We start from the raw sequence: 12,391 nt of genomic DNA, 5'->3' as shown, positions 1-12,391 counted from the left end.
TGATCCAGGAACATAGAGAGGCTAGGACATCACTTGTGTCACTTTATTACCCTGTCTTTCTGACCTAAATCACAGTGATCTGAGGATACAAAAGCAGTGTCATTGTCAACTTCTTGTTGCTGTGCCAGAAAGCACCTGACCAAAAGCAGTTTATGAGAGAAGGGGGTTTATTTTGACTTATAGACTCAAGGGGACATTTCATGATGGCCAGGGGAAACATGGTATGGGCAGAAGTTGGACATCACCTCCTGGCCAACATCAGGTGAACAACAGCAGCAGAAGAATGAGCCAAACACTGGCAAGGGGAAATTGGCTAAAACACCCATAAGCCCACCCCAACAACACACTGCCTCCAGGTGGATCCAACTCCCAAATTGCCCTCCAGCTGGGAACCTGGCAATTAGAACACATGAGCTTCTGGGAGACAAGTAGCTCAAACCACCACAAGAAGCTTCAACAAACCTGGTTCATTTCAAACACTCTCGAGAGTCAGGCAGTGTCAAGCTGCACACATCACTATGATGGTTTTGTCTGTTTTGTAGAGTGCTGGAAAACAATGCAGAGAAAAGTAATAAGGGCTACTAAGGGGGGCAATCATGGCCATTCAAACCCAAGATTATTGCAGAGCAAGCCAGCCAGGAGATCAAGGAACTAGACAAGGCAAAGAGAGCATCCTGGGAAATTCCAGGCTGACCATTTAACTCTGGGGGAGAAGGGGATGCCTGGATGTTAAATGCTTGTGGACCACCATGTGACTATGAGATACCTCAAGATCACCACTGGGTTTGAAGCAGCTGATTGCTGAATACTGTTTGGCTCTCATAGTAAGGAAGGGCAGCATGCTGCTGCCACTGTGGAGTGGCCATTGCTGTGGCTCATCACTTGGTCACCAAGTGTCCATCTGGCTAATAAAGAGAGAGTAAGGAAATTAGGAAAGGGGTTATAACTTTAAAAAAAAAAGATATCTGCCTCCCTCTCTCTTAGTGTCTTTATTAGTCAGAGGATGAGAACTGACAGAATGAATGATTTAAAGAGGAGTTTATGGGGGGGGGCTGGAGAGATGGCTTAGCGGTTAAGTGCTTGCCTGTGAAGCCTAAGGACCCCGGTTTGAGGCTCGGTTCCCCAGAACCAGATGCACAAGGGGGCACACGCATCTGGAGTTTGTCTGCAGTTTCTGGAGGCACTGGCACGCCCATTCTCTCTTTCTCTTTGCCACTTTCTCTGTCACTCTCAAATAAATAAAAATAAACAAAAAATATTTAAAAAAAAAAAAAGGGCTGGAGAGATGGCGTAGCGGTTAAGTGCTTGCCTGTGAAGCCTAAGGACCCCGGTTCGAGGCTCGGTTCCCCAGGTCCCACGTTAGCCAGATGCACAAGGGGGCGCACGCGTCTGGAGTTCGTTTGCAGTGGCTGGAAGCCCTGGCGCGCCCATTCTCTCTCTTTCCCTCTATGTGTCTTCTCTGTCTGTCGCTCTCAAATTAATAAATAAAAAATGAACCAAAAAAATTTTAAAAAAAAAAGAGGAGTTTATTGGATTAGTTTACGGCAGTCCAACAATGGCAGTTTACAGGCCCGAGGGTCAAGGAACTGGCAGCTGCTCAGTCCACGAGGTCAGATGCCTCAGCAGTCCCAATCCAGCACTGAAGGCCTGGATTTCAATCCACACTGGTCTTCAGTCCACACTGGTCTTCAGTCCACGCTGGTCTTCAATCCACGCTGGAAGGCAGCGAGCAGCTCTGGTATCCAAGTGGAAGGAAGGAAGGAAGGAAGGGGGGTCTTTTCACCTAGGGCTTCCTTTTATAAAGTTCCCCTCTGAGAGGGGCTACCCATTAGGGAGGAAGGGCTCACTCTGAGGAAAGGACTTCCTCCTTCAGTTAATACTTCCTGGAAGCAACCTCAGAGACCCGTTCCGAAAGGGGTTACTAAACAGATCAACTTGACAACGCCTTAACCATCACAGTGTCTACCTTTCCTGAGAAAGTGGAAGACAAGAATGCCAAGTGAAGAATCCCAATTTACCATTTTAGTGGCAGGGAGGAACAGCTAGAAGAGGAAACAGATAGGAGCAATCATGTCCCAACCAGAATGGGATGCAAAGGGTTAGAATCCGTAGGAGAAAGAGTGAGGAAGATGTCGAGACTGAAGTGCCAGAGATGCCCCTGTCCCTGGGCTTGCGCCTCTGTTTCACTGTCTTGCTGTGCAAAGCAAAGGCGCACACGCGGTCCTCAGATGCAGCGCTGTCCCTCTCACTGAAGAAACCGTGACCATTTGTTCTGCCGCAGAGTTGTCCTGTGAATCTGATGGCCTAGATGGTGATACTCGGAAACATGGGAAGGGAAGGCTTCCCCTGGTGGGAAATGAATCTGTGAAAATCAGTAATAGCGCACTCACTAGACTCTTAAGCAACACCTACATAAGGATACTGGGCCCAAGGAAATCGTTCCCCTACAGATTGGATCATCTCGGGAATGAGGCAAATCTGAATTCAGAGGATCTACTAGGACATACTCCCATGGAAAGGCTTTGAGGAAGCCTTCAGAGGTCCTTGGGGACTGGACATGCAATAAGCCATGTATGTCCAAGAGCCTCAAGCTATTATTTACAACTGAACTTAAATACAAGGTGTTGCACAACCCTTCAAGAATAGTGTGTTCAAGTACAGTAGGGCGTGGTGGCGCACGCCTTTAATCCCAGCTCTCGGGAGGCAGAGGTAAGAGGATCGCTGTGAGTTCAAGGCCAGCCTGAGACTACATAGTGAATTCCAGGTCAGCCTGGGCTAGAGTGAGACCCGAAAAAAAAAAAAGTAATCTTGGTAGCCCTGAGGAAGGACTTTAAGTCAGAACAATAGCTCCAATCTTTCTCTTCCACTCTTCTCAGGGTGGCCTCAAACTCAAAGTGATCCTCCTACCTCAGCCTCCTGAGTTCTGGGATTAAAGGCACGCGCCACCACGCCCGGCCTGCTCCCTCTTTTCATTAAGATGAATCATAAAACCCAGGTTGCAAACCATTACTACCTACCCCTCAATGTCCCTTCTTCTCTTCTTTAAGGAATACACTCCCTACATTTTAGGTAGGTCCCAGATTACCCAAGTAGAAACTAATTCCAATCTCCTTTGCAGCTAAGCAGGGATGTAGGATGCATAAGAAACAGAAGGAATTGCCATCTTTTCTCTCTTCCTTCTTTTTCTCTTGTGTCTGCAGTCATTTTCCCAATAATCATTTCTCCCCTCATGCCCTTTTTTTTTTTTCCAAGATAGGATCTCGCACTAGCCCAGGCTGACCTGGAATTCACTATGTAGTCTGAGGGTAGCCTCGAACTCACTGCAATCTTCCTACCTCTGCCTCCTGAGTCCTGGGATTAAAAGCGTGGGTGGGCCAGCTGATTTGCTAATTTATTCCCAGCTAGACTTTACTTGAAGTGACTCACTCTGAGGCCCCAATAGCCTCTCTGTTTAAATATGTCATAGAAAGATCACATTTAGCATATGCAAAATAAAAGGCCTGGTCTTCCCTATAAACCTGCTCCTCCTAGAACCTTCCATCCCTTATGAACATCAGCTTTGTTTCCCCATTCTTCAGGCCAGAATGCATAAAGTTGTCTTAGTCTCTTTCTCTCCTACCCACCTTAACCTTCATCAGAAAATCCCATTGGATTGGCCTTCAAAACACATCCATGGGCTGACTGTTTGAAATAAGTGCCACTGCTTTCACCTAAGGAGATGACACCATCTTCTGCATGACATATTTAATAGTCTCCCAATTGACATCCACCCCTGTTTTCACTTACCTTGTATATTCAGTCAGAGTGAGTCTTCTAAAACTCAAACTGAAGGGCTAATGACTCTCCCTGAAAACTAGAGGGAACTAAAGAGTTAATAACCAGGCATCTAAGACTAGCAGGCAATAAAGAAGCCACTGAGGAATTTGGCTTTGACAGGCCTGAAAACTCCCCTCACTGATAAACTTCCCTTAGCTCAGGAAGCCTTGAAGTACCAGGGACCATCTGGGAATCCTCCCTTACACAATCCTGGCTGAAGGGCCTATTGTGAACAAGGACACAAACAGCTACAAGTTCCTTATCTACTGCTCCTGGTACAGTCTGTTTCTTGGGATCCTCCTTGTAAGCTTGAACCCCAGCCTGACTCAGTGCTTCAGCCTTCATCCCACAGGAAGGTCGCTGTCCCTCGTTGTAATTCTCAATAAACAATCTGTCTACAGAGATCGAGTCTGGTGTCCCCTTTGCCTTTCTCTTATACCTTCCTTACACAAACATGTCATGCCAGTCCTTGAACACAGTCAACCAAGGGCTTCTTACACTCACTCGGTAAATACACAAACCCTGACCTTGGAGCCTCATTTCACTGGCTTCCTCCTTCTTTTCTCTCGTCCCTATTGCAGCCCTCGCTGGCTCCTGTTAGGTTGGGAGAGGCTCCCCAAAATTGAGTCACCAAAGACAGCAGGATAGCGACAGACACAAGGAAGTGGTTCATCCACATTCAAGAAACCATTCAGCCATCACCCCTTCCTTGCCTAACAATGGCCCCCTCCAGGTCATGATTTCCTGCCCCCTTTTCTTGTCTGATGTCACACCCTGGCTATCTCAGATCACCTCTAAAGGAACCTTTTTTTTTTTTTTAAACTTTTCCCTTCCTCACCTTCCCCCAACTGAAGAGCTTTATAAAGGACACTATCTGGAATCTCAGGTTGACTGTGCTCTGCTCTCGAGAGTCAGTTCTGGCAGCTTGTGTTTCTCCCGAATGAATAAAAAGCCTCCATCTTTGCCTCAGAGTGGTTTCTGTGGTCTTGGTCACTCCCGAACCTTACATCTTCCTCCGCATGATATACCATGCTTACATTCCTCACCCAAGTCTGCTGTGAGCATGCCTCAGGGCCTTTGAATTGGCTGTTCCCTGTCCTTGATCCATTACGTATCTCTACAGTTTACTCTCTTGCTTCCTTCTGGTTTTCATTTAATTAGCGCCCTCTGATGAGTTTAATATTTAACTTTCATCCATCCTCTCTGACTACCTAGCCCTTTACCCTGAATAACTTTTTTTTTTTCTGCATAGTACTACCATCGAATAAACTCTACCTTTGTTGCTACACCTCTACACTATAGCTCTCCACCCACAGCAAGCTTCAAGAGGACAGGGAGCAGGAAGTGATTTCCCCCCTGGGGTGTCTGTGATATTTAAAACGAGGCTGGGCACCCAGTTCTCCAGATGACTCATGCGCAGAACTCCGACTTCCTGGGCTGCTGAGTTGCTGAGGCTTCTGCACACCAGAAACAAACCTGCCTGTGTTTCACCAAAGACCTAGTTGCCATCACTAGACCTCCTGTAAAACAGGCAAACAAAACACTATCTGATTAATTCAACTTTGCAAGTACACATGAACTTTACAAAATATAAATACATTTATGTATGTATGTATGTATGTATATGAAGCTATCTAATATGAAAAGAGGACAGGATTTCCAGGAAACAGAAAGTGAAATTCTTCATGTGACTTACTGCTTTCAGTTCACTCAAATCCCCTCAAGTGTCTCATGTTAAATTTCATAGGCCAATATTGGTGACTAAGATAATGACAGTATTTTTAAAAATATTTATTTAAGCCAGGCGTGGTGGCACACGCCTTTAATCCCAGCACTTGGGAGGCAGAGGTAGGTGGATCCTCATGAGTTAGAGGCCACCCTGAGACTACATAATGAGTTTCAGATCAGCCTGGACTAGAGTGAGACCCTACCTCAAAAAACAAAACAAAAAAAATTTTATTTATTTATTTATTTATTTGAGAGAGAGAGAGAGTGGGTGCACTAGAGCCTACAGCCACTGCAAACAAACTCCAGACACAGGCGCCACCTGTGCATCTGGATTAAGTGGGTCCTGGGGAATCGAACTGGGGTCCTTTGGCTATGCAGGCAAACACCTTGACCACTAAGCCATCTCTCCAGCCCAACAGTATTATTTTTGATGCTTTAAGAATAACATAGATAAAGTGTAGCAGACAGCTTCAGGCTCACTGAGATGAACTTCAAGACCAGGCACAGTTATGGAGGAAGGGATTTATTGAAGCTTACAGAACCAGGGGAAGTTCCATAATGGCAGAAGAAGCTGGCCAAGCAGAGAGAGAAACCACAGCCCAAAACAAAAGGCCATACAGCACACTTCAGGAACTCCAGGTGGAACTAGGCACTTTGCATATCTTAAGATTAGAATTTCAACCCATCACCACACCTTAGGGCTGGACCCTAAGATCCACCCAGTGATACCTCCTCCATCCAGGTGGCTGCAGATCCAAACTACAAACTAGTAAAAAAAAAAAAAACACAACATATTGGGGGCCATCTATTCAAACTACCACAAAAGACTAGAAAAATGACTCAATCATTAAAGTGTTTGCCTCACAAACATAAGGGCCTAAGTTTGAGCCCCAGAATCCTCATAAAAATATTAGGTATAGGGCTAGAGAGAAGGCTTAGCAGTTAAGTGCTTGCCTCTGAAGCCTAAGGACCCAAGTTTGAGGCTCGATTCCCCAGGACCCATGTAAGCCAGATGCACAAAGTGGCGCATGCATCTGGAGTTCATTTGTAGTGGCTGGAGGCCCTGGTGCACCCATTCTCTCTCTCTCTCTCTCCCTCTCTCTCTCTCTCTCTCTCTCTCTCTCTCTCTCTCTCTCTCTCATGCCTCTTTCTCTCTGTTGCTCTCAAATAAATAAATATAAATTTTAAAAAATACTAGGTATAAGGGCATCTAATCCCAGCTCTAGGGAGGAAGAGACAGAAAGAGCTTTGGGCTCGTTGCCCAGCCAGTCTATGTATTTGACAAGCTCCAGGACAATAAGAGACCACATTTTATTTTTATTTTTATTTATTTATTTATTTATTTGAGAGCGACAGACACAGAGAGAAAGACAGATAGAGGGAGAGAGAGAGAATGGGCGCGCCAGGGCTTCCAGCCTCTGCAAACGAACTCCAGACGCATGCGCCCTCTTGTGCATCTGGCTAACGTGGGACCTGGGGAACCGAGCCTAGAACCGGGGTCCTTAGGCTTCACAGGCAAGCGCTTAACTGCTAAGCCATCTCTCCAGCCCAAGAGACCACATTTTTAAAAAGATAAATGGTATTCCTGAGGAACAGCACCCAAGATTGTCCTCTGGCCTCCACACATACACATATACCTGCACACATACAAATATGCACATATACACACATAAAAACAAATGAATAAAAGTAAATATTATTTATATCTAATCTTGAATTTTTTTTTTTTTTTTTTTGAGGTAGGGTCTCACTCTGGCTCAGGCTGACCTGGAATTAACTATGTTGTCTCAGGGTGGCCTTGAACTCACATCGATCCTCCTACACCTCTGCCTCCCGGGTGCTGGGATTAAAGGTGTGTGCCACCATGCCCAGCTAATCCTGAATATTTTTAGTTTAATTTTATTTATTTATTTGAGAGAGAAAGAGGTAGACACTGAGAGTGAGCATGGGAGTGCCAGGGCTTCCTGCCACTATAAGTAAACTCCAGATGCATGTACCACTTTGTGCATCTGGTTTTACATGGATACTGGAGAACTGAACTCAAGTCCTTAGGCTTTGCAAGGCAAGTACTTTAACTGCTGAGGCATCTTTCCAGTCCCTGGAAATGTTTTTTTTTAAGCCTCAGAAAAATCCCATTCCCTGCTTCTGCCCCACTCCTTCTCATCCCTGGCCAGAATCATCGCTTGTTCTTAGTCTAACTATATAGGCCATACAGTGACTCAAAAATGAAAACCATTGGAAGAGAAAAAGTCACATCATTCTTCCTGCTAGAATATTTGATTCCTGTGATATGAGAAAAGAGGAAGCCTAGCACCACCTTCACAAGACCCTCATAATAGGAGAGAAAGATGATGACATCAAAATACAAGACAGATTAACTGAAAAAAAAAAAAAAAAAACACCGGGCATGGTGGCACATGCCTTTAATCCCAGCATTCGGGATGCAGAGGACCACTGTGAGTTCAAGACCACCCTGAGACTACAGAGTGAATTCCAAGTCATCCTAGGCTAGAGTGAGACCCTACCTGAAAAAGAGAGAGAGAAAAAAAAGTAAGAAAGAAAGAGACTAATAGAGAGAAGGAGGGGATATAATGGAGTGTAGATTTGTGAAGGAGAAAGTGGGGGAAGGGAGGGAATTATAGTGTATTGTCTGTAAGTATGGAAGCTGTCAGTAAAAAAAAAAAAAAATTAAAGAAAAAGGAAGGCCAAAAACATTTTGGAAGCTGAGAGATTGCTTAGTGGTTAAGGCACTTGCCTGTAAAACCTAAAGACCACTGTTCAATTCTCTAGAGCCTACATAAGCCAGACTCACAAAGTGACACATGCACGCAAGGGGGCTCATGCACGCAAGGGGGCGCACGTGTCTGGAGTTCAACTGCAGTGGCTGGAGGCGCTGGTGTGCCAATTCTCTCTGCCGCTCATTTAAAAAAAAAAAAAAAAAAGGCCAGTCTGTTGAGCTTGCCTCAAAAGAAAAAAAGAAAGAAAAGAAAAGCTGGAAAAGTGCTGCATGAAGCTCTATGGGAAAGAGAGAAGTTACCAATGAAGATAAACAATAGTAGACACTCCAAGCCTTAAGTTTGGCCATCCTGGCCAAATGAGCCAATAGGTACAATAATGGCACATTTGTTATGGGGGAAACCAACCACTCTCTAATTGGACTGGAGGCCCACTCCATGGAAGGGAATACATGCCTGGTATGAACACCTGACAGGGGAAGTCATAAGCCCTAGGGGTGTAATGCCTGCTGCTGTCCGGCTAAATGCGTATATTGTGCTTACCAAACTGCCCAGTGAGCATTTCTAATATCCATACCCATATATTAATGCTACTCTCACTTTTGGTTAGAGAAGCTTCTTTTTTCAGACGGCAATGACCTTGGGATGACTCAAAAGGCACCATAGTGCTGAGAAGTGACAGAAGAGTGCTCAGCACTGAAACATCTCGATCACACCTTCCAAGGCTCAGGGTCCATTGTGGAAGAGATGGCAGAAAGAATATAAGAGCCAAAGGAAGAGTAAGCCTCCTTATAATACACTCTTCCAGACACAAAATGGCCTGGATATCCATGACCTTGCAGTGTCTGACACTACCTACACAAGGCCATCATAATAGGAGGAAAAGATGATGACATCAAAATAAAAGAGAAACTGATTGAGAGGGGGAGGGGTTATGATGGAGAGAAGAGTTGTGAAGGGGAAGTTGGGGGGTCAATTATCATGGTTTATTGTCTGTAATTGTGGAAGTTGTCAACTATAAAAACTAAAAAAAAAAATAAATTTTTAACCTGTCTTTTAAAAATTATTTTATTTATTTATTCATTTATTTTTTGGTTTTTCAAGGTAGGGTCTCATTCTAACCCAGGCTGACCTGGAATTAACTCTGTCATCTCAGGGTGGCCATGAACTCATGGCAATCCTCCTACCTCTGCCTCCCGAGTGCTGGGATTAAAGGCGTGCGCCACCACACCCGGCTTATTTTGTTTATTTTTACTTATTTATTTGAGAGTGACAGACAGAGAAAGAAGCAGATAGAGAGAGAGAGAGAATGGGCCTGCCAGGGCCTCCAGCCACTGCAAAGGAACTCCAGACGCATGCGCCCTTGTTTATCTGGTTTACGTGAGTCCTGGGGAATCTAGCCTCAAACTGGGGTCCTTAGGCTTCACAGGCAAGTGCTTAACCACCAAGCCATCTCTCCAGCCCTAAAATAAATAATTTTTTTTAAATGTGTGTAAGTTTTAGCCAAGAACTGGAGACAAAGGATTGGCAAGTGTTTGGGGATCTACTCTGGGGGAGGAACCAACTAGATTTAATGACTTGATTGTGGGAGGAGTGGAAGAAATAAAAAACAAACAAGAATAAAAAATTAGGAACAATTAGGAGAATGGTGATAAAATCAGGAGATGAAAGTTGAATTTCAAAACCTGGATATCAAATTCCCATTTGTGATGATGTTATTTATGACATTCGAGTCATGTTCTTGATTAGGTTGGGAGCATGCAGTGTTTAGGAGCTGAGGAGGAAAAGGGCTGGAAGGACACTGTGGGAAGGCCACCATGGGAGGGCACTAAGCAAGACAGTTTTATGAGTATGTAGGTGAACAAACTGTAGGGTGAGGTTAATGGAGACACAGGAGTGGTCCAGGGAATGGATTTGGCGTTATGCAAGTCTATGGTAACCTTGACCTTCGAGGCTGCTGTTGTGGAGCTGTTCTCTCTAAACTTTAACATTGCTTCCTGGAGGGAGAACAGAAGTGCAAAAGACCCAGAAACATAACCAAACTTAGGAGGTCCTGGAAGCTCACAAAACCGACAAGATTCTGAAAGATTCATGAGGCCCCTCCCCATAGTTATATAAGCCATAAACAGTTGGTGGCAGGGAGGAGACTCACTGGTGGAGCTGCCTACATTTGTGCAGGGAGCTCCAGGAATGTGACTTTCATGAGTCATTCACTACCTCTGCTGTGGTGCTTTTTGTTTGGTTTTGGGGTTTGTTTTTTGTTTTTTGGTTTTTTTTTTTGTTGTTTTTTTTTGTGATATAGCTGCCTCTGAGTCACCTGTACTGAAAGGAGCCCCTCACCCATGCTTCTGTAGGTACCCCCATGGTTCACCAGGAGAGACTTGATGGAATCATTTTTTGTACGTGCCAACAGTGCCTTCATCATGAAAGACATCACTGATGTCTCCCAAGGAAAAGTATACAACAGCTGCAGTGGAAAGGACCTTAAAAAAAAAAAAAGGCCTCTTACAAAGCTGGAAAAATGGCTTCGTGGTTAAGGTGCTTACCTACAAAGCCTAAGGACTCAGGTTCCCCACTACCCACATAAGCCAGATGTACAAGGTGACACATGCATCTGGAGTTCATTTGCAGTGGCTGGAGGCCCTGGCATGCCCAATCATTCTTTTTCCCTCCCCCCTCTCAAATAAATAAATAAAATGCATAAATAAAAATATTCTAGAGCCGGGCGTGGCACTCCAGAGAAAGAGGTAGGAGGATCACCATGAGTTCAAGGCCACCTTGAGACTACATAGTGAATTCCAGATCAGCCTGGGCTAGAGTGAGAACCTGCCTTGTAAAACCAAAAAAAAAGAAAAAAAGTTTAAAGAAAAAGTGGGGCTCGAGAGATGGCATAGTGCTTAAGGCTCTTGCCTACAAAGCCTAAGGTCCCAGGTTTGATTCCCCAGTATCCACGTAAGCCAGATGCACTAGGTGGTACATGCATCAAGAGTTGGAGGCTCTGCCGGGCGTGGTGGCGCACGCCTTTAATCCCAGCACTCGGGAGGCAGAGGTAGGAGGATCACCGTGAGTTCAAGGCCACCCTGAGACTACAGAGTTACTTCCAGGTCAGCCTGGACCAGAGTGAGACCCTACCTCGAAAAACCAAAAAAAAAAAAAAAAAAGAGTTGGAGGCTCTGGCATGCCCATTCTCTTTCTCTTTGTATCTTCCTCTTTTTTAAAATTTCTTTTTGTTTATTTTTATTTATTTGAGAGCAACAGACAGAGAAAGAGGCAGAGAGAAAGAGAAAGAATGGGCGTGCCAGGGCTTCTAGCTACTGCAAACGAACTCCAGATGCGTGCGCCCCCTTATGCATCTGGCTAACATGCGTCCTGGGGAATCGAGCCTCAAACCGGGGTCCTTAGGCTTCACAGGCAAGCGCTTAACCGCTAAGCCATCTCTCCAGCCCTCTATCTTCCTCTTTCTCTCTCTCTGTCTCTCAAATAAATAAATAAAAAATAAAACAATTTTTTTAACTTAAAAAAGAAGTCCTCTCACATTTGAACCCTGACCGTTGGCCAGCTCCACCTGTCTGTGCTCACATCTTTGGTATTCCAGAAAGACATACCCTGTGGACTCACCAACCTGGATTTCCTGACTCTTCTACTCACTACCTATGCAAACTATGGCATCTTACCCATGCTTTCTGAGCATTAGCTATTTCCTCTACAAAATGGGGACAATCATAACTCACAGCACAGTTGTGGACATCACTAAAGCACTGGACACTGACACACCAACCACATGCTTGGGAAATGGTGGCTTTCTTATTCCTGTCCCCCACCTCACCTAGGCTGACTGTCCAGTTCTGGGTGTGTGACCTCTTTCCCCTCCCGTCTCTGTGTACTGGCACCTCTGCTTGGCAAGGTCAGCCACACCTTGTCTAACACAGCGCCTATATGAGCTCTATCCTCAATGAACTCTCTGTTGTGGAGAAAAATGTTTGCTGACTGTCAATCAAAAAACCGCAGAGAATAGACGCGAAGAACAAAGCTTCCCCCTGTTATCTCTACAAGGACATCCAGGATCTACATTGCTCTAGAATTACTAACCGTCTGAAGATAGAATTCTTTTC

Source organism: Jaculus jaculus, chromosome 1, assembly GCF_020740685.1.
Source record: "Jaculus jaculus isolate mJacJac1 chromosome 1, mJacJac1.mat.Y.cur, whole genome shotgun sequence".
Classification (NCBI taxonomy): domain Eukaryota; kingdom Metazoa; phylum Chordata; class Mammalia; order Rodentia; family Dipodidae; genus Jaculus; species Jaculus jaculus.
Note: the sequence above shows the minus strand (reverse complement) of the source record.